This window comes from Danio rerio, chromosome 21 (genome assembly GCF_049306965.1).
Source record: "Danio rerio strain Tuebingen ecotype United States chromosome 21, GRCz12tu, whole genome shotgun sequence".
Lineage (NCBI taxonomy): Eukaryota > Metazoa > Chordata > Actinopteri > Cypriniformes > Danionidae > Danio > Danio rerio.
Genome location: NC_133196.1, coordinates 8,614,891 through 8,640,000, shown reverse-complemented (window position 1 = coordinate 8,640,000; position 25,110 = coordinate 8,614,891). Strand labels below are relative to the sequence as shown.

At 36.9% G+C, this 25,110-nt stretch overlaps 2 long non-coding RNA genes across 3 annotated transcripts in view; one reads left to right on the top strand and one right to left on the bottom strand.

The window, feature by feature from the left end:
• Positions 1-2,827: 2,827 nt before the first annotated feature.
• LOC141379972 (uncharacterized) overlaps positions 2,828-25,110 on the bottom strand; it is a 60,475-nt gene continuing 38,192 nt past the window's right edge. The window contains exons 2-5 of one of the 2 annotated variants that reach the window (XR_012397128.1): positions 18,098-18,328; positions 15,364-15,565; positions 4,003-4,115; positions 2,828-2,963 (exon numbers count right to left, since the gene is read on the bottom strand). This is a non-coding gene — a long non-coding RNA (uncharacterized lncRNA). The remainder of the gene's footprint in view (positions 2,964-4,002; positions 4,116-15,363; positions 15,566-18,097; positions 18,329-25,110) is intronic. The other variant, XR_012397129.1, reaches the window with a different exon arrangement.
• LOC141379978 (uncharacterized) lies at positions 14,976-17,228 on the top strand. Its single transcript, XR_012397140.1, has 2 exons — positions 14,976-16,070; positions 16,399-17,228. It is a non-coding gene; the product is annotated as an uncharacterized lncRNA (long non-coding RNA).

Below are 25,110 nucleotides of genomic sequence, written 5' to 3'. Positions count from 1 at the left end.
GTCGTTGAACCCAGTTGTAAGAGCAACAAATAATAGCTTGACTTTTAGTTGATCATTTAGAAAAGTGGCAGAAGTTCGAATTTTCTGATGAATCATCTGTTGAACTGAATCACAATGATCACAAATACTACAGAAGACCTACTGGAACCTGCATGGACACAAGATTCTCGCAGAGTCAGTCAAGTTTGGTGAAGGAAAAATCATGGTTTGGGGTTACATTCAGTATGTGGGCTTGTGAGAGAGCTGCAGAATGGATGGCAACATCAACAACCTGAGTAATCAAGACATTTGTCAGGTATCGTATATATGTAATAAATAATTTCTTTACAATTTTATTCATTGTTTATGTAATCTGCAGTGTTTTGGCAATATCTCATGATAAGCAAGAAAGAGAAGAGAGAGATTTTCCTCTGGAAGAAACAGGAAACTGTGATGCCATTTCCTGATCTTCCCATTCATGTTTAGTTTGTGCCACAGCGATCCGCCTTTAGCAGAGCTGGAAATATCAACACAATGGAGATGTTTTTTGTTCTTTTCTCTTCCCCATTGTTTTATATGTTCCTTTCTGAAAGCAGGGATTTTTCTAGAAAACGAGTTGAATGATGATTTCCTGTTATCACAGAAATGAAGATTTTAAAAGATTTGCTTCTCAAAAAAACTGAAAAATGTTTGTCTAAAGGCAAACATGAAAAAAAAAAGTCAAAGAAAACACTGTCAAAATATCCGAACAGTTCTTGAGAACGTATTTTCTGTTTATCTTACTGTTGTGAATTGCATTATGTTCATTGTTATTACGTTTTATATCTGCTTTGTCGACTTTTGATGTTGAAAATTCAACACTGCAGAGTTCTTTTTATTGCCTTTTTAGTAGTTTGAGACAAGACATAAAGAAATAATATAGAGAGAATAATGTCTGAAAAATAGAAAATGACAGAATATTTAAATAAAGTTTATCACCAGGATTGTGTACCCTAAATTACAACACAAACAGATAATATATCCCTTCAAACTATTAAAAATACCAACAAGAGTCCATTTTCAACATCAAAAGATTTTGGAAGAAAGATCAAGATCCCCCAATGCAATTCAAAGGCATAAATAAGCGACGAAAAAAGAGGAATCAGCAAATATGGAAAACTGCTTATTTACAAATATTTTTGACAGTGCACATTTTAAGGGCCAGTTCACCCAGAAACTGACCCAGAGATTTTAATATACTCACCCACCAAGATGTAGCTGACTTTTTCTTCTTCAATATAACATTTTTAACTGAAACTGTAGTTCTGGATGAGTCATAAAATGCTAAAGTCAATGGCTGCCTGCACTTTCAGAATAAAAAAACAGGCAAAATAAACGTAATGATATTGGGGTCACTAATCTCGCTCCTGGAGGTCCGGTGCCCTGCAGGGTTTAGCTCCAACTTTCCTCAACACACCTGCCTGGGTGTTTCAAGTATACCTAGTAAGAGCTTGATTAGCTCATTCAGGTGTGTTTCATTAGGGTTGGAGCTAAAATTTGCAGGACACCGGCCTTCCAGGAACAAGTTTGGTGACCCCTGTTCTAAACTATCGCACAAATCTAAAGAAAACATTTTGAGATGGCCTGAGTGGGAGTGAAATGGTAGCATTGTTGTATTTTACATGTTTTATATTTGTAAATTGTGAACAAGAATTATATTGTTTGCTAGATGCTTATTACACATTACATGGAGTATTAATTGAACTAAAATAAATGCTGTGCTTGCTGGATCACATTTGTATATAAGGCGAGATTGCTCCATAATAAAATTATGTAAGTGATATAATAGAAATTGTGCTTTTACAAAAAATAAAATGTAACTAAATAAAGTATAAATAAGCATAATTTTATTGCTTACAAAAATTATATTATATTATATTATATTATATTATATTATAGGCATCACGGTGGCGCAGTGGGTAGCACAATTGCCTCACAGCAAGAAGGTCGCTGGTTCGAGCCTCGGCTGGGTCAATTGGCATTTCTGTGTTGAGTTTGCATGTTCTCCCTGTGTTTGCGTGGGTTTCCTCTGGGTGCTCCGGTTTCCCCAACAAGTCCAAAGACATACGGTACAGGTGAATTGGGTATGCTAAATTCTCTGTAAAGAGTATGTGTGTGAATGAGAGTGTATGGATGTTTCCCAGTGATGGGTTGCAGCTGGAAGGGCGCTGCGTAATTCATTCCACTGTGGCAATTTCAGATTAATAAAGGGATTAAGCCAAAAAGAAAATTAATGTTACATTATATTATATTATATTATATTATATTATATTATATTATATTATATTATATTATATTATATTATATTATATTATATTAAACAAAATAATATACTGTATGATTATTTATACTCTTTATATAAATAATTGGGAATTTATAAATTTTATACATAAAAAATGCACACATAAAAAGCTCAGAGATTACCTAACCCTATAAAACATAATCTGGGGATCAAACGATTTGATTAATATATATATATATATATATATATATACTGTTATTGTATTGATTTTATAAATATAAATAAACATTTTCTCAAATATATACACGTATGTGTGTATAGATAAGTCTGTAATTATTCATAGCCCAGGAATAAATATATACAGCTTATTTTATCCACTTACATATCTTTAAACTTACCCGGGTAAATCACACAACTTTCTTTTTTGGAATACCCCCCCGGATCTTGATTTAGATGTCTTAGGATTAGATCAGTTTGTGTGAGGGTGTGAGGGCTGATATTGTGTTGATGTATGTGTGTGCGCTGAAGTGTGTTTAAACAGTGATTAGCAGCTGAATTCCTGCTCACAGAAGTGAAGGAGCTCAGCATTAACTCTTTCTCCGTCTCCCTGTCCTCTGACCTCTGCTTTCTTTCATCTGTCCTCCTCCTTTTCCTCTGTGGAATCTCAACACTGTCCCGTCACTTCATTCATTCGCCAACAGTGCTAAAAACACACACAAAAAGAGCACTAAACAGTTCATTATGACCACTACAACTATCTGCAAACCTTGCAAAATAAACTGTCATTAACTCAATATCCAGAGCACACTTCATATCTATAATATGCAAGTCTGATATTTTTACCCAAGCACATTGTAGAAAACTTTAATGAATTCCTTTAATTTAGTTTATTATTAATAATAAGTGATTATGAAATAAATAACAATAATTATTAATATGTGATTATTTTATTTTGTCAAAAGATTATGCTAATATTTTTGTGGATTATATAGCATCATGTAGTTTTTATTTTGCACATTTAATCATTTGTTATTTTGATTGCATCTAATATTTGGACTGTTTTATCTGTATTAACCTGCTTATTAATTATGCACATTTAAATATAATAGCTGTTTTCACCTCTGGTTGTGCTTAATAAATAATACGCCATTTAATTATATTAATTTATAAATATAAAGATTGAAACTAGTTATTAAGATTCACTTGGTTTGGAATTGAGGGCAGCGCTGTGGCGCAGTGGGTAGCACAATCGCCTCAAAGCAAGAAGGTCGCTGGTTCAAGCCCCAGCTGGGTCAGTTGGTATTTCTGTGTGGAGTTTGCATGTTCTCCCGTGTTCGCGTGGGTTTCCTCCAGCTGCTCTGGTTTCCCCCTCAAGTCCAAAAACGTGGTATAGGTGAATTGAATGAACTAAATTGTCCGTAGTGTGTGTGTGGGAATGAGTAAGTGTGTATGAATGTTTTCCAGTGGTTGCAGCTGGAAGGGCATCCGTTGCGTAAAACATATGGTGGATAAGTTGGTGGTTCATTCCGCTGTGGCGACCCCAGATTAATAAAGGGACTAAGCCGAAAAGCTTGGTACAATGTGTTTGGTATATGCAAATATAATCAAAATTCTTGCAAAACTTAAAATAATGGCTAGCACTAATAAATTAATTAATCTAAGAAACAAATTAATGTAAGAAATAAAACTCGACAAACACACAAATGTAAACTAGTATTTTTAATGAAAGTATCTACACTCACCGGCCACTTTATTAGGTACACCTGTCCAACTGCTCGCTTACACAAATTTCTGATCAGCCAATCACATGGCAGCAACTCAATGCATTTAGGCATGTAGACATGGTCAAGACGATCTGCAGAAGTTCAAACCGAGAATCAGAATGGGAAAAAAAGGTGATTTAAGTGAAATTGAACGTGGTATGGTTGTTGGTGCCAGACGGGCTGGTCTGAGAAATTCAGAAACTGCTGATCTACTGGGATTTTCATGCACAACCATCTCTAGGGTTTACAGAGAATGGTCTGAAAAAGAGAAAATATCCAATAAATGGCAGTTCTGTGGGCGCAAATGCCTTGTTGATGCCAGAGATTAGAGGAGAATGGCCAGACTGGTTCCAGCCAATGGAAAGGCAACAGTAACTCAAATTAGCACTCGTTACAACCGAGGTCTGCAGAAGAGCATCTCTGAACACACAAATCATTCAACCTTGAGGCGGATGGGCTACAGCAGCAGAAGACCACACTGGATGCCACTCCTGTCAGCTAAGAACAGGAAACTGAGGCTACAATACACACCGGCTCAACAAAATTGCACAATATAAGAAAGGTTGCCTGGTCTGATGAGTCTTGATTTCTGTTGCGACATTCAGATGGTAGTGTCAGAATTTGTTGTCAACAACATGAAAGCATGAATCCATCCTGCCTTGTATCAAAAGTTCACCAATTAAGCATCATGTCAACGCCACAGCCTACCTGAGTATTGTTGCTGACCATGTCCATCCCTTTATGACCACAGTGTACCCATCTTCTGATGGCTACTTCCAGAAGGATAACGCACCATGTCATAAAGCGTGAATCATCTCAGACTGGTGTCTTTAACATGACAATGAGTTCACTGTACTCAAATGGCCTCCACAGTCGCCAGATCTCAATCCAATAGAGCACTTTGGGATTTGGTGGAACAGGAGATTCACATCATAGATGTGCAGCCAAAAAATCAGCAGCAACTGCGTGATGCTATCATGGCAATATGGAGCAAAATCTGAGGAATATTTCCAGTACCTTGTTGCCACGAAGGATTAAGACAGTTTTGAAAACAAAAACGGTCAAACCCGGTACAAGTAATGTGTACCTAATATAGTGGCCAGTGAGTGTATGTTATACAATGAAAACAGCTTATTTCATTAAATTATATTATATTATATAATATTATTGTATTTTTAAATGAGCAAAAATACTTTTTTCTAAACATTTGGCAATAACAGCATCTTCAGATCATAAATCTTCTCCTGTGGGATTTTTTTTAGAGTCATCAGCTACACCTGTCCTCCCTCACACACACACAAACTCACTGACAGTGATTTACTGGGGGTCGAGTGCTGTGTTTGTAAACATATTGAGGGTCACGTAACCTCAGTGAGCCAGACTTCTTATCTACACCACACACACAAATGCACACACACTCACACACACACACACACACACACACACACACACACGCACACACGCACACACACACACACAATTGCACACACACACACACACACACACACACACACACACACACACGCACACACACACACACACACACACACACTCGATTGTTTCACCATCATGTTGAAGACAATGGAAGGGAGTTCACAGCACACGAAGACCTTAAAACTCAAGAGCTCAGAGAAAGGCATGAATCAGTGTGTCGTGATGATGAATGAAGCTCAGACAGACGGAAGTGGACATTCGCTACAGATGAACACACACACCTGTTAAACACATGCACAAAAACGCACACACTGCTTGAGGTCACAAATTTCACAGCAAAAACGCTTTTTGTCTGGTTTCTGGTCCAAATATCTAAAAACTCTTAGATCAAGAAGAGCTTTCTAGAATACTAATATACTGCATCTTCAAAATGCCAAAGGTGCAATGCAGCTGAAAGAGACCTGCCGCATATGCATTTTATAGACAAGCAAAAAAATATTGTCTTGTTTTCAGAAATAATAAGTCAAAATTAAGTATGTTTTTCATTAAATAAGTAAACTAATCTGCTAGTGAGGTAAGCAAAATCATATATCACTAATTAAAGTACAAATTAAATCAAAACTATATTGATTTTGTTTACAGAGCGTGGGAGCTCTTGGCTCCGCCTCCTTGTTACGTTGGGCAGAAAGCCGAAACTGTGAAGCAACACGCCCCTAAAACAGCAAACTGTGTAAACACCCCCAACATGACACTTTTTAACACATTATAATAAAAACATCTGAACTGTGTGTTGAACTGAACCTAAACTGGCACACTCAGAAGAACCATAATATTAATATCAAATCATAAAAAAGGGGTAAACTATGTGCCCTTTAATTTTATGTGTGTTACCATACTGGTATTTTGTAGCTGTGTGAATGACACTGAGCACCTTCTACACACTGATAGGACAATGCACCCACATTTTCTTGTGGGGAAAAATTGTTTGTGATGAGCATTGGTTCATTCAGTAACTTTCTCATTACCACCTGCACATGGCTGTGTTAACATGTCTATTTGTTTATTAAAAGATGTGTAGATGTTGGTATTTAAAATACATTTATATTACATCTATAAATAATGAAATACGGTAGTTTACTGTAAAAAAAACGGTTTGTATTGTATTTTTTAATGGTACAATACTGTCAACCACGTCTGCCGGATTTTTGCTGTAAATTTTACAGATTTATTTTTTACAGTGTTCTGGAAAAAAAACAATAAAATATCAGCCGTTAAATTACAGAAATTTACCGTAAAATAACGGATGTTAAATTACATAAATTTACCAGAAATTTAATTTAAGGAAATTTCTGTAATTTAATATCTACTATTTAATGGTATATTTCTGTAATTTAACTGCTGTTATTTTACAGTAAATTTCTCTAATTTAACGACTGTTATTTTACAGGTTTTTTTCCGTAAACTTACAGATTTTTTTACAGAAAAAAGTTGGAGAGAAATTGTTAATTCCCTTCAAAGCCGGGCAAAATAAGTACTTTTTCTACCACACTTCTTTTTTTATTATGTAGTTAATAACAAAATATATATTACGTGACCTTTCGTTGTTTCTATGTCACTTCTCGCATGTGTCATGCAGTGTGAAAACATCTGTGACACGACTACTTTGAAAATTGTGCAGTCTGAACTCGGCATTAACCACTAAACTGACAAAACGTCAAAAAGTAACGCTTCCTTGTAAGATCAAGCTGGATATTCCACTTTTGTGTATAAATTTAATTTGCGTGTCTGGATGGAAACATTTGTCTTGGAAACAGTTGTCTTATTCTGTCTTTCTCTCCCTCTGTAGCATCCAACTGCTGCTTTATGGAGTTTCTCTGTCCACCCTGTCACACCCATCATCATTTCCTTCTTCTTTTAAGCCTGCAGGGCCCAAATCAGCAGGTTTTTAATATCAGCCAGTCATTCGAGATCTGCATGCACATTCATGCTGATCATTTTGAGCAGAAGCAGCAGAGAAGAGAAAACTCTGACTGCCTTTTTAAGATTTACAAGGCTGTGAAATCCTGCCTGATGGCCTCAGGATGTAAAACTAATCACACACACACATATACACACACACTGTTGACCCTGAGACTGTGTGTTCATGAGCCCTAGGTGGGCATGACGTCTACTGAGGGTGCTGGAGGTCACGCACAGGTCACATGCGCTGGGTGTTTCTTTCCTGCCCAGAGCAAGAGAGCTGCGAGACAGGAGAGGATGTGGGGCATGAGGTCAGTTCCTGCTCAGGTGTAAATTTAGCTTGTGACTGTCGATGATGTTAGTTATTGGTGGGCATCTCGGTTTCACTCCCTAACACTTTCTCTGTCTTTCCTCAGGAGTTTTTCTGCACACTCGCTCACATCCTCACCTCATCCTGTCCACCATACATCATACCACTCATACCCCACCAGTCTGTTCCGGGATGTCCAAATTGCATCATTACATCTATTGTAAATCCCCTTAAGACATGAAAACCCAATGTGTGTGTGTGTGTGTCTGTGTGTGTGTCTGTGTGTGTGTGTGTGTGTGTGTGTGTGTGAGAGAGAGAGAGAGAGAGAGAGAGAGAGAGAGAGAAAATATGTGGGTGTGTGTGTGAACCAAATGACATCATAACGTCTATATTAAGTCCCCATAATACATGGAAATCCAATGTGTGTGTGTGTGTGTGTGTGTGTGTGTGTGTTTGTAAGAGACTGTGTATGAGAGTGTGTCCTGTATGTGTGTGTCTATGAAATGGAGTTTGTATGAGTGAGTGTGGTGTACACGTGTTTGTGTGTGTTTAAGAGAACATGTCTGTGTATGTCTTTAAGATGTGTACTGTGTTGAGTGTGAGTATGAGAGAGAGAGTGTGTGTGTGTGTGTGCGCGCAAATAGATGTATACATGTTGAGTGTGTGTACGTGAGAGTGTGTTTGTGTCTGTTTGCATGTAAGATTGTGTGCACGTGGGTGTATGTGTTGAGTGTAAGTGCATGAGAAAGAGAGAGAGAGAGAGAGAGAGAGAGAGAGAGTGTGTTTGTGTCGAGTGAAAGTACAGTATATGTTGAGTGTGTGTGTGTGTGTGTGTGTGTGTGTGTGTGTGTGTGTGTGTGTGTGTGTGTGCGTGCGTGTGTGTGTGCGCAAGTAGATGTATGGGTTGAGTGTGTGTATGTGATTGTGTGTGTGTGTTTGTGTAAGAGATGTATGGTGAGTGTGTATGTCTGTGTGTATGTGTGTGTGTGTTCGGGCACATGGGTGTATGTGTTGAGTGCAAGTACATGAGAGTGTGTGTGTGTGTGTGTGGATGTATGTGTTGAGTGTGTGTATACTGTAAGTGACTGTGTTTGTGTCCATCTGTGTATGTGGGCGCATAATTGTGTGTATGAGTTATGTGTGTGTGTGTGTGTGTGTGTGTGTGTGTCTCTTTTTGTTAGAGAAAGTATGTGTAAGTGTGTGTCCAAGTGGGTGTACGAGTTGAATGTGTATATATGAGAGTGTGTGTCAAGTGTGTCTGTGTGCGTGTGTCAAGTGTGTGTGTATGTGTCTGTGTTTAAGGTCTTTGCCATCTGGCTCCACATGCTGAGATCAGGAACAAAAGGCCAATAGAAGGAAGGACAAGCAGAGGCTACTCAAAATACCCAGAAACAAGTCAAACAGCAGGAGGCTGAGAAAGACAAATAAATAAAGCACAGGTGGAGACGAGACGCTACGACATACACCTGACAACGCACACACCTGCTGAGCTACTGAAACACAGAATGTGGACATTCACACACAAACACTCTCTCTTGCTGGTGTGCCACTGACACATAGACTGTTCACGCACACACACACGCACGCACGCATACACGTTTGTTTTTGTGAAAAGTGGGGTCATTACATAGGTTTCCATTCATTTTATACTGTCCAAACCGTATATTGTATTGCCCTCACCCCACCCCTAAACCCAACCATCACAGGAGACTTTGTGCAGCTTTACTCTCTGATTAAACTCATTCTGTAGGATTTATAAGCATTTTGTGAAACAAGGACGTCACTAATGTCCTCATATTTCACCTCCTTTTTGTAATACCTGTGTCGTACCCATGTCATTATACAGATTTGTGTCCTGATATGTCACAAAAACACGTACACACACACACACACAGAGGCTATTGGGGTGAATGTGATCAAGTCCAGCAGCCCAGTGAAAGCATGTACACACTCAGTGTCACTTGCTAAGATGTAAACAAACAGACCCAGTGCTGCTTACTCTTATTCTCAGTTGTAGATCACACAAGTACACTATAAATGCTAAACGTTTCACTTTAAAAGTAGAATGCAGCTTCAGAATGACATCAATTGAAATACACTGTAAAAAAAATCAGTAATTTTACAGTTCATTTGCGGCAGCTGGAGCCAGAAAAAAAAAAAAACATAAAATAGCAGACATTAAATTACAGAAATTTACCATTAAAATAGCGGACAATAAATTACAGAAATTTAACATAAAATAGCGGACATTAAATTACAGAAATTGACCATAAAATAGCAGACATTAAATTACAGAAATTTACCGTAAAATAACGAACATTAAATTACAGAAATTTACCATAAAATAGCCGACATTAAATTACAGAAATTAATCGTAAAATAGCGGACATTATATAACAGAAATTTACCGTAGAATAGCAGACATTAAATTACAGAAATGTACCGTAAAATAGCCGACATTAAATTACAGAAATTAATCGTAAAATAGGGGACATTATATAACAGAAATTTACCGTAGAATAGCAGACATTAAATTACAGAAATGTACCGTAAAATAACGGACAATAAATTACAGAAATTTACCTTAGAATAGCAAACAAAAAATGACACAAATTTACCATAAAGTAACGGACATTAAATTACAGAAATTTACTGTAAAATAGCAGACATTAAATTACAAAAATTTACCGTAAAATAGCGGACATTAAATTACAGAAAATTACCGTAGAATAGCAGACATTAAATTACAGAAATTTACCGTAAAATAGCGGACATCAAATTACACAAATTTACCATAAAATAACGGACATTAAATTACAGAAATTTACTGTAAAATAGCAGACATTAAATTACAAAGATTTACCGTAAAATAGCGGACATTAAATTACAGAAAATTACTGTAGAATAGCGGACATTAAATTACAGAAACGTACCGTAAAATAGCGGACATCAAATTACACAAATTTACCATAAAATAACGGACATTAAATTACAGAAATTTACCGTAAAATAGCGGACATAAAATTACACAAATTTACCATAAAATAACAGACATTAAATAACACAAATTTACCGTAAAATAACGGACATTAAATTACAGAAATTTACCATAAAATAACGAACATTAAATTACAGAAATTTACCATAAAATAACGGACATTAAATTACAGAAATTTACCATAAAATAACAGACATTAAATAACACAAATTTACCATAAAATAACAGACATTAAATAACACAAATTTACCGTAAAATAACGGACATTAAATTACAGAAATTTACCATAAAATAACGAACATTAAATTACAGAAATTTACCGTAAAATAATGGACATTAAACTACAGAAATTTACCATTAAATAATAAATTTTACATCTATTTCAAGAATTAAGATAAGTCTTTTGTGTCTCCAGAATGTGTCTGTAATGTTTCATCTCAAAACACCCATCAGAATATTCATTAAACCTTTTTGAACAATAGAATTGTCAGCTATGAACACATTCTAGCTATTTTTGTGGCCTGTGCCTTTAATGCTGGTTCTCCCCGCCCACCGTTCCCATGTGCCTGTCAGAATGTGCCTCAATCTCCGCCTCGGCTGCGTTAGATAAACAGCACAGTTCCAGGCATGAAGGAAGCAGATCTCATGTGGCGTTTGTGTGAAATACTACAGTAAAGCAGGTAGCACACCAGAAGCGCCGCTCGTCGCCGCGACACGGAGCGCACAAGACAGTTTAAAGTATCGCACACCAGACGCGCACATTTGAATGATATTTAACATGAAACTAATCAGATGGCGCTCTGTGGCGCGGCTGAAAAATGAACTGCGTCCTGGGCCGTGGCCGGGCGCCGCAAGATAGAAACCTATGTTTAGAATTCTAAAATGCATGGCACTTCTGGTGTGCGACCTGCTTAAGAATTTTCCCAATGATTATTTGATGTATTTGTTGTGGAGTTGATTTAAACCTTTCTGAGTCACACACACACTGTCTTAACAATGTTGTGACAGGATACACGTTAATATCCACTGCTGTATAGATATCTGTTGTGTTAATGTACAAAATAAACCAGATTTTTCATCCACAATCTAGGATTGAAGCATCTTCTATTATAATTATACTGACACACAGCTGTGGTGATGAAGTAAAGACAGTAAAATCTTAGTAATTCATTAACATGCACTGTTTTAAAAATGTTTTGATTCACGCGGTTTGTTGCATGTTTTCCCCAGCGATCCTGTCAGGGCCGAAACAGCAAAAGTGTGTGTTTGCTGCAAGCATTTTTGTCAAGAGAGCAGTACAAGAATTGGAGAATGGCGGACGTTGTCTTTTATCAGGAGTTTGATCACATTTAAACACATCGCCATGCTACTGTGTTGCTTAAATCCTCAAGATTACCAGCCAGCAGGGCTAATGGTTAAAATAGACAGGGCAGAGACCTGCTGCACGAAGTCTGCATTCAGACCCGAGTATTGAGGGAAAAGTCCTCATTTAGGGTTTATATGAACACGATAATCTTTATAATGATATATTTGTGGTTATCTCTATATGAAATTACGAATGTAGCAGGGCAATTAATTACTGTTTATTTCTTAGAATTTTAACTACACTATAAACTATAAAGTCATGCGTCTCCTCATGGTTTGCGTCTCATTTTGTGAACCGACTGACAACACAACAGTTGCTCATTCCCCTCCTTCTCCCCTGCTCTGCTGGCCACGCCCACTCCTGCCCTTTGCTCGCGGAGCTCCACACCCACTATGATGCATCTTTTGAAAAAATTCTGAGGTGGACCTGAACCGAAAGTGGGGGGTGTCATAGCCCTTTAATTGTTCAGAAGTGACAGTAAAAACACTTGTTACATTTCCACTTCTAATAAATGATGTTCTTTCTATTCAATAAAACAAACCACAGAAATAAATTACATTTTATATTAATGTATTAATATAGGTGACACGGTGGCTCAGTGGTCAATAATAAGGTCGCTGCTTTGAGTCCCAGTTGTATCAGTTGGCATTACTGTGTGGAGATTGCATGTGTATATAAAGAGTTCAGATGCAAAAATCCTCAAATATTAGCATTTTTCTCAGGCTCTTATGTTTTCAGTAATTCACTTCATATTCATTAATTTCCCTTTCATGGCAAAGAAGAGGTTATTTTCATTGCTTTTAACATAACTGAACATGAATATAGGAGGCTGAGAAAAATGCTCACTGTAGAAGAAAATTACATATGGCACTTAGAGGTTTTTGCATCAGAACTCTTCATATACAGTTGAAGTCAGAATTAATAGCCCCTTTTGAATTTTTTTTCTTTTTTAAATATTTCTCTGTTTTGTTTAACAAAGCAAAAGAATTTTCACAGTATGTCTAATAATATTTTTTCTTCTGGAGAAAGTCTTATTTGTTTTATTTCGACTAGAATAAAAGCAGTTTTTATTTTTTTTTAATACCATTTTATGGTCAAAATTATTAGCCCTTTAAGCTATATGTTATTTTAGGAAAAAGGGAGAGAAAAGTCCTCAGTAGCCACATTTCCACTATCGTGCCTAAAGCGAGCAAGCCAGGGCGAGCCAAGGCCAGTTGCGTTTCCACTGTCACTTCCGGGGACAAAGCGGGGCTTTCTTGGGGCCAGCGGCCGGCCTTTTTCGGCCCGCCGAATACCTTGGGCCAAGGAGGGCCAACTGGGGCTTCGGGGCGGAGTGAAAGGAGAGGCGGACTTTGCCCCGAGTCTGGGAAATATGGCTTTCCGTCATTACACTAGTTTTCTGATCGCACACGAGTACATGCGCCAAACACATAAACAAATAAATAAATAAATAAGGGAAAGAAAACATCTAGCCTTATAGGATGAGGTCTTTTTGCTTATAATCGCCCTTATGTTTCCCTTTAAAATGTAAGGCTGTTGCATTAAATAATAAAAGTTTAATTTATAAGTGACTTTGCAGCATCCTCCTTGATGTTTCAATGACGCATAATAATATTTACACCATATTAAAGACACAGCAGACAGTAAAGGTTGTTGAGAGTTTTTGTAAAGCTTAAAAGGTGTGTTTGTGCGCGCTTAGATGCCTGTATGTGTGTGTTCTTTATTTATTTTGGAGATATACAGAATATGAATACAACAGAAAGACAAAAAAACTTTACAAATTATGTGTCCACTTTTGTAGACTCAAAACTATAGTGCCATATCTTGATAAAACAGCCTAAGCTATATTGAAATATAATTTGAAGAATTACAAATATCGGATATAACAAAATCACATTAAATAAATAAATATAAATATATATATTTTTTCTTTTTTAAATATTTCCCAAATGGTGTTTAACAGAGCAAAGGAATTTTCACATTATGTCTGATAATATTTTTTCTTCTGGAGAAAGTTTTATTTGTTTTATTTCGGCTAAAATAAAAGCAGTTTTTAATTTTTTTAAAAACTATTTTATGATCAAAATTATTAGCCCTTTAAGCTATGTTATTTTCGATAATCTACAGAACAAACCATCGTTATACAATAACTTGCCTAATTACTCTAACCTCTTAACCTAGTTAAACCTTTAAATGTCACTTTAAGCTGTATAAAAGTGTCTTGAAAAATGTCTAATATTATTTACTGTCATCATGGCAAAGATAAAATAAATCAGTTATTAGAAATGAGTTATTAGAAAAATTATGTTTAGAAATGTGTTAAAAAGTTGAATATGTGTGTCAGTTCTCGATTAAAAAGAAATTGAGCAAAAAAATAAACGGGGTCTAATAATTCTGACTTCAACTGTATATATATATTTGACTCTCAAAGTGCATTGTATTTATTAATCACCAATGATCAAGGCTTCAGCAAAAGACCTTCTTTAATGTTGTATTGAAGAAAAAAGAGACTGTCTGAGAATAAACTACAGCATGATTTGGGAAGGAGTGAAAGTTAAGGCTTTTTTTCATAGAGTGATATCAATGTTGTTGGTTGGAAAATGTGCAGAAACCCTCAAATCCTTTCAGTGCTGACAGGAGTTTCCTACAGAGAAAGAACCAGCGCACACACACACACATTGGGTGTTAAAGGGTCTTACCAAACACGTAAAAAGGTTTACACTGTAGTATATTTTGTACTCTTCTCCTAACCCTACCCCTAAACAAACCCTCACAGAAAACAATCTGCAGTTTTACATTTAAAAAAAACTTTATTCTGTGAGATTTATGAGCCGTTTTTGTTATGGGGACCAAAACAATATGTACCCACAAGGTCCAAAAATGACCAGGTACACCTCACTCGTGCAGTGCAATATGAAGATATATACAGCTGAAGTCAAAATTATTAGACCCCCTGAATTTTAAGCCCCGCTGTTTATTTTTTAACTAATTTCTGTTTAACGGAGGAAAGATTTTTTCAACACATTTCTAAACATAATAGTTGTAATAACTCATTTCTAATAACTGATTTATTTTGTCTTAGCCATGATGACAGTAAAACAACATAATGGTGGCGTAAAAACCTTGCAAAGCACTTTATATAAACTTTTAATTAATTGTATTTACAAATATGTTACAACATCATGATCAGGATATTAGATGTTTGTCATATCACCCAGCCCTAACTCAGTCTTTCACAAACACACTCTCTGATATACAAACACACACACTCACTGTTTCGGATTATGAACGCTGATAATCCTGGAGTCGTGCTGACCTGAACACACTCAATCAGCATATTTCACCTTCTTCATGACAGCTGAACGCAGTAACACCATGTAGACAAGAATGAAAGGAGATGTTGACAGACTTCCGACCTCCATGTTGGCGGTTCTGCCTTTTATATTCTCATCTCTTGGGGATTACATTCCAGAGCCTGAAAATACCGTCAGGAACAAAGGCAGGAAGTGATGTCAGCAGTACAGGCCAACAGTACAGTCGAATAATACACACACCACAGAGTAAAATATTACACCGCTGACTGACTGATCAGTTCATTTGCTCGGAGGAAACTGATGGCGGTTTGTTAGGTTTAGTAATGTGCAGACAGTGAAGCACAGGATAGAGTTTCACTACAGACGACAAAACACTGCACTAAAGTTACACTTAAAACAAACCATGATGATGTCAGGGGGAAACGCTTAAAATTGGGTGTTTTAAATGTTTCACCCATCAAAACCTCCAACCTTCTTAATCATTTTTTCATTCATTCATTCATTTTCTGCTGCTTTTCCAGGACTGGGTTGCGGAGGCAGCAGTCTTAGGAGGGATCCCCCATACTAAAGGGACAGGACAGGCTACTCATCCCAAAATGTACCAAAAAATAAAAAAGCTTATACCGTGATATTATACCATCACCGTTCAAAAGATATTAATATTAGGTCAGTGGTTCTCAAACTGTGGTACGTGTACCACTAGTGGTAGGCGGGCTTCCTTCTAGTGGTACGCGGAGGAATGCAATATGGCATGTACATGCTACATATATTTCAAAATTTATCAAAAATGATGTATATAGTATGCCATATACGACATATAGCCTATATTTCTGAGCTAATTTGCCACATTTTTTTAACTGAGCAGAGTTGTAGCTGCTTTACAGGGCCTACTACACTACTGTATTTCAATACTGCTCATTTTGGTGGTACTTGGAGAGACAATTTTTTTCTGAGGTGGTACTTAATGAAAAAAATTTGAGAACCACTGTATTAGGTCATATCGCCCACCCTAACTACACAGCTACATTTAAACAAAAGAAGATGCAGCACAACATCTGTTACACTCAGTTCATCTTGGACTTGAACAGAGATGCTACTATCCTCCACAATGGTGACACAAAAAAAAAAAAACGATTTGCTGTTTTTTTTTTCTTTTTTGAATTTACGCAAAAATACCAGCAGCTGTGGTTGCCAGCAATCTACTGTTTTTAACATTTTACATGCAGAAATTCAATCTACAAAATATTTCTGTTAAAATACATTCCACAGCCTGTATTTTTCATCGAGCACATGGCCAGCTCAATCAACTATCCATAATTCAAGAGTTCACACTTATAAATAATATCCATACCTGTCAACATTGGGATGTGAAAATAAGGCATATGCCAATCCATAATAAGGGATCCCCCTCCCCCCCCCCCCCCCCCCCCCCCCCCCCCCCCCCCCCCAAAAAACAAATTACTAAATATTTGGAGCTGTTTCATTTTAAATAAACAGTTAAATGGTCAGTAATACGTTTTATTATTATTTATAAAAGAAAAAGTAAATATATACATAAGCAGCAAATACAATAGCAAACAGTACAGCTTATTAAAATAATAATAGCTATTATAATGAAATAGAATAAAGCTATCAATCTCAGCCGTTTCTCCACTGTAACTTACACATTCTAATTAAAGTGCAACGAATGAATCTCTAATTTATTTAGACTTTTTAATACATTAAATAAAAGTTGTCACTTTAAAAATGCACACATCTGACGTTATAATGAAAGCATTCGACTGCTTTCCTAACTTTTATGCTCATTTAAGACAAAATTAGTTTTTTTTTTTTTTAAACCCACCAAGATCGACATCTGTATATGTTATATTATTAATTATGTGTGTATGTCAGTTTAAACACACCCAAAAGCCAGACTTTCTCTCCGCTTCAAATCGCGTGTACAGAATCCGTTTGGGAAACAGTCATGCACCATTATATGACATTATATGACAGGATGGGCGACGGCACCTGTAATCAAAAGGAACGGGAATCGCGCCGTTTTTAATATTTATTTATAAGTGTTTTCATTCCTAAACAAAGCGGAAGCACACAACAGACTCACGTTTAAGCGCAAGGGGCGACCCCTGGTGGTTGGGCGGTTTGGGTTGCGTATAGGGAGGCTCGGCTGTCCAGAGAAAGACTGAAAACACTGGAGAAATACTGGAAAATACCTTTACGGAATGATAGCTGGATATAACTGGAAAATACGGGAGAATCCCGGGAATAACGGGAGGGTTGACAGCTATGATAATATCCTGTTCGCTCCTGTCATGTCAAAATGAATGAAAGCCTGTCTGGCAGCGTCCACACCAGCCATAACTCACCTTATATCTGTTATCAAGCAACTAAAAATACAGCTCCTGAGATGAAGAACATCTGACAGTCAAGGCTAATGATGAAACTAATGCTCAGACAATGATCTGAGGACAGCAGTGATGTTTGCGAGCGAGCTAAATACGGAATTGTGTAACTAACGTTATATGGTACACAGAGGGTACTGTTACTTCATATGTTTGATAATCCTAATTTAGCTTAAAAAAAGTGTAGTCACATTAACATCTGACTTTAAAAAAAAACGGTGATATATTTTTTTATACATATATGTAAACTTCTGGTTTTAACTGTATGTAATGTAACTAATTTGATTTTACCTGCCACATGTTGAGGTTTCATAGGCCCTGCCTCGCTTTATCATGAACGGTTCCCCTACCTCAAAGGCCATGATTGGGTCAGCCGGTTGACCCTGCTCACTGTTCCCACTGTGATTGGACAGCTTGATTATCTCCTCAAAGTCTGCTGCGTCTCCATTGGAGAAGAGTCCATTGTAATGCTTAGTGGGTGGAGCTCCGTTAATGACTGGTGCTGCATCCCAGGACACAGAGCTGAGGAAGACACACAAGCAGGAAAATAAGCAAAACATATTTCATGCAACTTCATTTCAATTTCAATTCATGCAGCGTCTCATTCATTCATTCATTCATTTTCTTGTCGGCTTAATCCCTTTATTAATCCAGGCTCACCACAGCGGAATGAACCGCCAACTTATCCAGCAAGTTTTTACATAGCGGATGCCCTTCCAGCAGCAATCCATCTCTGGGAAATCAATAAGATATGGTCAGTCAAAATATTGTCAACCATTTGGTCGAGTTTTTGCAACTTTGAAAGGTGCGTGTTAAAGCTGTTATAATCTGTCAGATCTGTGGTTCAAGCGCGAGAGAAAGACAGTATTGTAAGCCATGTTTCTTTTCGTTCTGCTTAATCACGTGCCCCAAAAAAGATATTTAAAATAAACAGAACAATATAAAGTTTTTTGACTGCTTTCTTTAATAATTCCATTACACAATACTTGTACTTTTACTTTCAGTACTTGAGTAGTAAATTTTGAAATAAACTACTTGCAATACTTAAGTACTAAAATTGTTGAATACTTTATTACTTCCACTTAAGTATGGTGCTTAAAGAGCACTTCTGCTTCTACTCAAGTGAATTTTTGATAGAGCACTTGTACTTTTACTTAAGTCTTGGTCTCTACTTTATTTATCTCTGGATAATCCTTGACTATTTTAGCAGGTTTGGCATGCTGTCCATCGGAGTTCGGAGATAGGTGAGCCCATGGCTCCCGCCTGGCCGGTAAGCAATAGGAGGGATACGAGATCAGGTAGTTCTCGATAACTTCCCAAGAATAGACCGCTAATTTTGCGTCTTAGGTGCTTGTGACTTAAACTTTTGTTGCATGTTTTTGTGTGGGAGGAAACCGGAGTACCCGGGGAAAACCTACACTAACATGGGGAAACATGCAAACTCCGCACAGAGAGTGTCGATTGGCTCGCTTAGCGTTTAAATTAATGACCGCCTTGCTGTGGGGCAACAGTGTTAGCCACTGAGCAACCGTGTCTCCTGAACTTTGAATTGTTGAGGAGGGAAAAGGGATGGATGGGGGAGTTTCCAAATCGAAGATGAGGAATGAAGTTTCGGCTGGATATTTATATTAAATTTGGAATGATCCGACTGGCTAGTTAGTGATTAGTGTTAGGGATCAGCTGTAGTCAATCCTATCACGTGCTCCTCTCGAAATTAGTTTGTGAAACTTCACTTTGTCCATTTGAATAACAACAAATGCATGTACTGATATAATAATATAATAATAAACATAATAATAATAAAACAGCTTCATGATTCGTCTAGCCTCTCTTGTAAAAAAATATGTATTTGATGGACAACAACAATAGCTAAATTAGCATTCAAATTCATTTTAATATGAGCCACTTTTGATGCTTCACACCTTTTATTGCTCATTCTTTTATTTCAAGAACAAGGTCCAAGACTTAGAATAAAAAAGTTACTAGTAAAAAAAGTTACTCTATTTAAAAACAATACAGTAGCAAAGATGACTTCTCTTGTCAGATTGTATGTTTTCTTGCACAGCTGGATGTTGGACTTGAAAAATAATGGTTTGCATTGGCCAAAATCTGATTTAAAACTTATTCAAAAAGTCACACTGAAGCAAAAGCCAACAGATGATTCGGCTTGGTCTTAAAGCCTTTTTCAATTGACCTTTGTCATTGAGGGGCGGGTCTTCCGAACCACCCGAACCCTCCCATGGCTAAAGACCTAGTACACTATGGCCAATTTAGTTTATCCAATTCACCTATAGCCCATGTCTTTGGACTGTCGGGGAAACTGGAGCACTGGAGGAAACCCATGTTAACACGGGGAGAACATGCAAACTCCACACGGAAATGCTAACTGACCCAGCTGAGGCCCGAACCAGTGACCTCCTTGCTGTGAGGTGACAGTGCTACCCACTACACAACCACGCCGCCCTACTGTATATATTATATAAATATATAATAAATAATAAAAAATTTTAGTGTATTTCATGGCCTGTAATGACTTGCCCTAATTATAAACACAAGTTCCCAAATTCTCTCTATCAGTGTGTGTGTGTACTGTATGTGTGGGCACATATGGTTTTACATGCACAAGTGTGTTTGTGGAAAGATGTCAAATTGGCTTTTTCATTATAGCAACCAGATTCCTCAGCGCTGAGCGAAGCAGTGAAAAAACACACACACACACACACACACACACACACACACACACACACACCACAACAAAACAGTCATACACTCATACTGTAACACTTCACAGTCATCTGTGCACATACCAGCAGATTATGACCCAAATATCTGCGTCAGCTTTCATTTTCAGAGAGAGATGGAAAACTTTCCTCAATATCAGAAGATGTGACTGACGATACCCTTCATTTACTGCGGTAAAACCAGAAGTGTAGAATCAGCAGAAAGTCAATGAACGTACAGTTGCAGTCAGAATTATTAGCCCCTCTGTATATATTTCCCCCAATTTCTGTTTAACGGAGAGAAGATTTTTCTAAACATAATAGTTTTAATAACTCATCTCTAATAACTGATTTGTTTGATCTTTGCCATGATGACAGTAAATAATATTTGACTAGATATTTTTCAAGATGCTACACTGTAAAAAATGTCCAGATTTCCACAACATGCTACAGTAATTTTTCACAGTAAATTACATTAGTATCACTTTACAGGATTTAACTGTACTAATTCACAGTAATCTGTTGTATTCATAGTTTTATTGTGAAATTATGGCAGGATGCATGATTACAGCAAACTACTGTAAAAAGAGCTATTTCATTTGCATTTTAGTTAGAGGAATTCAAACTTTTTATTTCTTAACTTTTATCCCAGTATTGGCACTTTTTTTATATTTATAAATAACAGAATGTTTTTGTAGATCCAAAAACAATTTGGCTACATCTTCAAAAATAACTTTAAAAGAGAAAATCATCTTGCTTTAAAACAACATAAATGTAATAGTAAATTTGAATTTTTGGGTGCACCGCCTCGTTTTATAAGGTTAACATGGAAATAATAAATATTTTTTTAATGAACAAAACTTTGTTCCTAGCCAAAAACATAATAAACTGGAACAAAAGTAATTGATGTATAAAACCAAACACTGTTAAACACCCAAAATGATTTCAAAGGGTAAATGTCACAATGTATAGCCAGAGAACGCCTGCTTTACAGTAAAATATAGTTAATTCTACAAGATAATACTGTGAAATGACAGTAATAGACTGTACTATATATTGTGTAGTTAAACTGTATGGCTGTAAGTTCATAGTAATTTAATTTAACAAAATCACAGTAAATTACTGTGAACTACCTCAAGGTAATTTGCGGTAAACTTACGTTCAGTATTTTACTGTGAAAGTAATGCAATTATTATCCAGTAATTTACTGTGTATAGTATTTAGTATACATAGTATTTAGCTTAAAGAGACATTTAAATGCATAACTAGGTTAATTAGGCAGGTTAGGGTAATTAGGCAAGTCATTGTACAAAAATGGTTTGTTCTGTAGACAATCAAAAACAAACACTGCTTAAAGGGGCTAATAATGTTGACCTTAAAATAGTTTTTAAACAATTAAAAACTGCTTTTATTCTAGCTGAAATAAAACAATTAAGACTTTATCCAGAAGAAATAATATTAAAGGACATACTGTGAAAAATTCTTTCCTCTGTTAAAACATCATTTGTGAAATATTTACAGGAGGGCGAATCATTTTGAATTCAAAATCTCTCGCTGTCCTCTATGTCCACAGTTGCCTCATTTATTTCGAGGCAATTTCTTTCCTAAATGCTTTCCAAATGGTTTTAGTAGACGAGGTTGATACTTTGAACTTTTTTGTCTAAATTGAAGAGGAGCATCTGAGTAATGTTCCTCTGGGAGACGACGGTAGAAATAAGAGACGGAGAGAAGAAAAGAGAAATAAACGCAGTCAAATACAGAAGAGCGTGTGTCTGCTGTTGCTGAACTCACACTGACTCCTGGACGATACAGACACTGAATACAGTTTGGATACTGACTCCCTTTAATAACACACACCATTCACAAACACACACAGGTTTGTTTTTGTTAATCATGGGGACATTCTTTAGGCATAATGGTTTTTAGACTGTACAAACTGGACACTACTTGACAAAAGTCTTGTCATCGATCCCAGTTGTAAAAGCAACAAATACTAACTTAACTTCTAGTTGATCATTTGGAAAAGTGGCATTTTGAAAAAAACATTTAAAAAACAAATAAAGGAAAATAAATTGTGATTTTTTTCATTTTTGGATGAACTATACCTTTTAATTAAGCATGTAACAATACGCGTATTCGTATTGAACAGTTCGGTACGAGACTTTCGGTTCGGTACGCATTACAAACCGAACGATTCAGACTAATATCTAAAAAGATAAAAGAGAATAAGAGTACAAAATATAATGTTTTTCGTGCAACAACGCTCAACAAGGCATCCCAAATGACCTGACAGGCAACATGCTGCCGTCCCCGTTCCTAAATAACGTTCATGTAATCCTCCTATAACCAACAGCGGGTCTGGCGTTTAGGAACACTTTGGTTTCGGTACATTTATAGCTGTGGATGAGACAGGGCTCGAAATTGTGACCGTTTTGGTCGCATATGCACCCGAAATTTTATCTATGCGACGTCAAAATATATTTGGGAGTGCATAAAATTGATGTCGTGCGACCAGTTTTCACAGCAAAATGTTCACCACGTGCGCGGAATTAGGAGGCATTTACGCATTAAGCATCTTTGCACCTAAAAACCCCAAATGCAGAGCTTAGGTATGGTTTAAAACTTGCAGTAAACAAAGCCTGCAATGCTTGCCCCTCCTTCAAGCTCTTCTTATTGGCCCACTGCGCTAGAACAGAACGCGAATGGATTGGTTAATATCAGCTGTCAATCACTCAGTTCTAATGACAGGGTGCTACAGCCGCGAAAACGTAAAGGTCTGGATACGAGAGAATGAAAACAACACTGACAGATTTAGTTTTAGAAACCACCTAAAGTTACACATAATAGCACATCTGATTAGTGATCATGTAATGAATGTCAATCCAGCATTTACACTTTTCAAAGAGTGGATAAAAGACTTCCAGTGGTTAAAGTCTGCTATGACTAAAGCATTCAAAGCCGGTGGGACAAAGTTTTCAGGTAACAGTGTTAAGCACGAGATGTTCTAACCTCATTTAATCCTTCATTTAATCATCACGATGCTGTCAGTCGTGCGACTGACACCGCGTTCACCATTGCTAAAGAGCATGCATTCACTAAGATGAAACTAATATTGCAGCGCATGAAAAGACCGTTACTGCTATTAAGATGCGGTATGCAAATAATAAATTATAATATCATCTGTGCAATATCAGACACCACGCGTGAGAACACAGCACAGTTATTATTGTTAACTAAAAATAAGGCCGGTAAATTAAAATCAGAGAAATCATCTGGCTTTTTTCTTTTTTTTGAAACCTGCTTTTTTCGAAAACATACCGAACTGTGACACCACTGTGTCGTAAGGAACTGATCCGTGATTTTTGAGAACCGTTACACCCCTATTTTTATATATACATTTTTTCATAAATTAATATCCATTTCCATATCATTGCTAAAAGGGGGCTATAATGTCCATTTTTACAAGATGTAAAGTAAGTCTCTGGATTCCCTGGAGTGTGTGTGTATGTGTGTGTGTGCGTTTCAGCCCAAATACCACACAGATAATTTTATAACTCTTTGAAACTGCCCCTTTTAGGCTTTGATTCAAATTGAGCTGCGTTGGTGACTGTCACTTTATATTCAAATGAGATTGTGCTCTTTTCAAAGGAGGGCGGAGCTTTAAATGCCAACATGTCAGCATAGTGGCAGGTTTAACACTCAATAGCGAGGACGTTACGGAAATTTTCCGGAAAAGAGCATTCACACATCCATTCCAAAATACCGGTAAATTCTGACATCATTCACCACAAATGAGCTTTAAACGGTTGCGCTTGTATTTGTAAACATTTGACTAAATTACAAACTCTGTGGATGATCAATATTGTGAACAACTTTCGCAGGATCACTTTCGCATGTCGAGATGTTCATAATATGTGCGTGTGCAGGCGCTCATAGGCGCACGCAAAGCTTGAAGGTAAACAAACAACGGCTTATCATAAGCATCTCATCGATGATTATTTACACAGTTGGCATTAAGAAGAACATATAAACGTGATCTCACTAACTTCTAGCAGCTAAATGTGTCTGGAAAAATATTCAAAGGCTTTTATCCTCACAAACCGCGCGGACGTAAATGCGTCTGACTGTTGTGATTGGCTAAAGCAGACGTCTCACGCCAGCACCTTCTAGACGTGCACGCGCTTATTATGGGAATCTTCCTTCTGCATTCACACAGCGCAGCATTCCGGCAAATTGCCGGTAATGTTACAACTTCTCTTTCTGGAAAATAGCCAGAACGAATTTACCAGTATTTTCAAAAAGGACCTGTTCACACATACCTTTCCGGAAAATTGCCGGCAATTTTCCGGAAAGGTCTGTATGTGTGAAAGGGGCTAATGGTGGACGGCTGCTTCTCACTAAGGGCTGTTTATGCTAATGACGGAAAATCGTCACTAATGGGTGGGGCCTTCCCCCACTGATAACACATACAAAGGAAGAATGTTAATCAAAGTGTTTCTGCAGACTGTTTTTATCAAGTGTGATTATAAAAGGTAGAAATAATTCATTTTTCCCCACTAGAGACTGGCTATATTCAGAAACTGC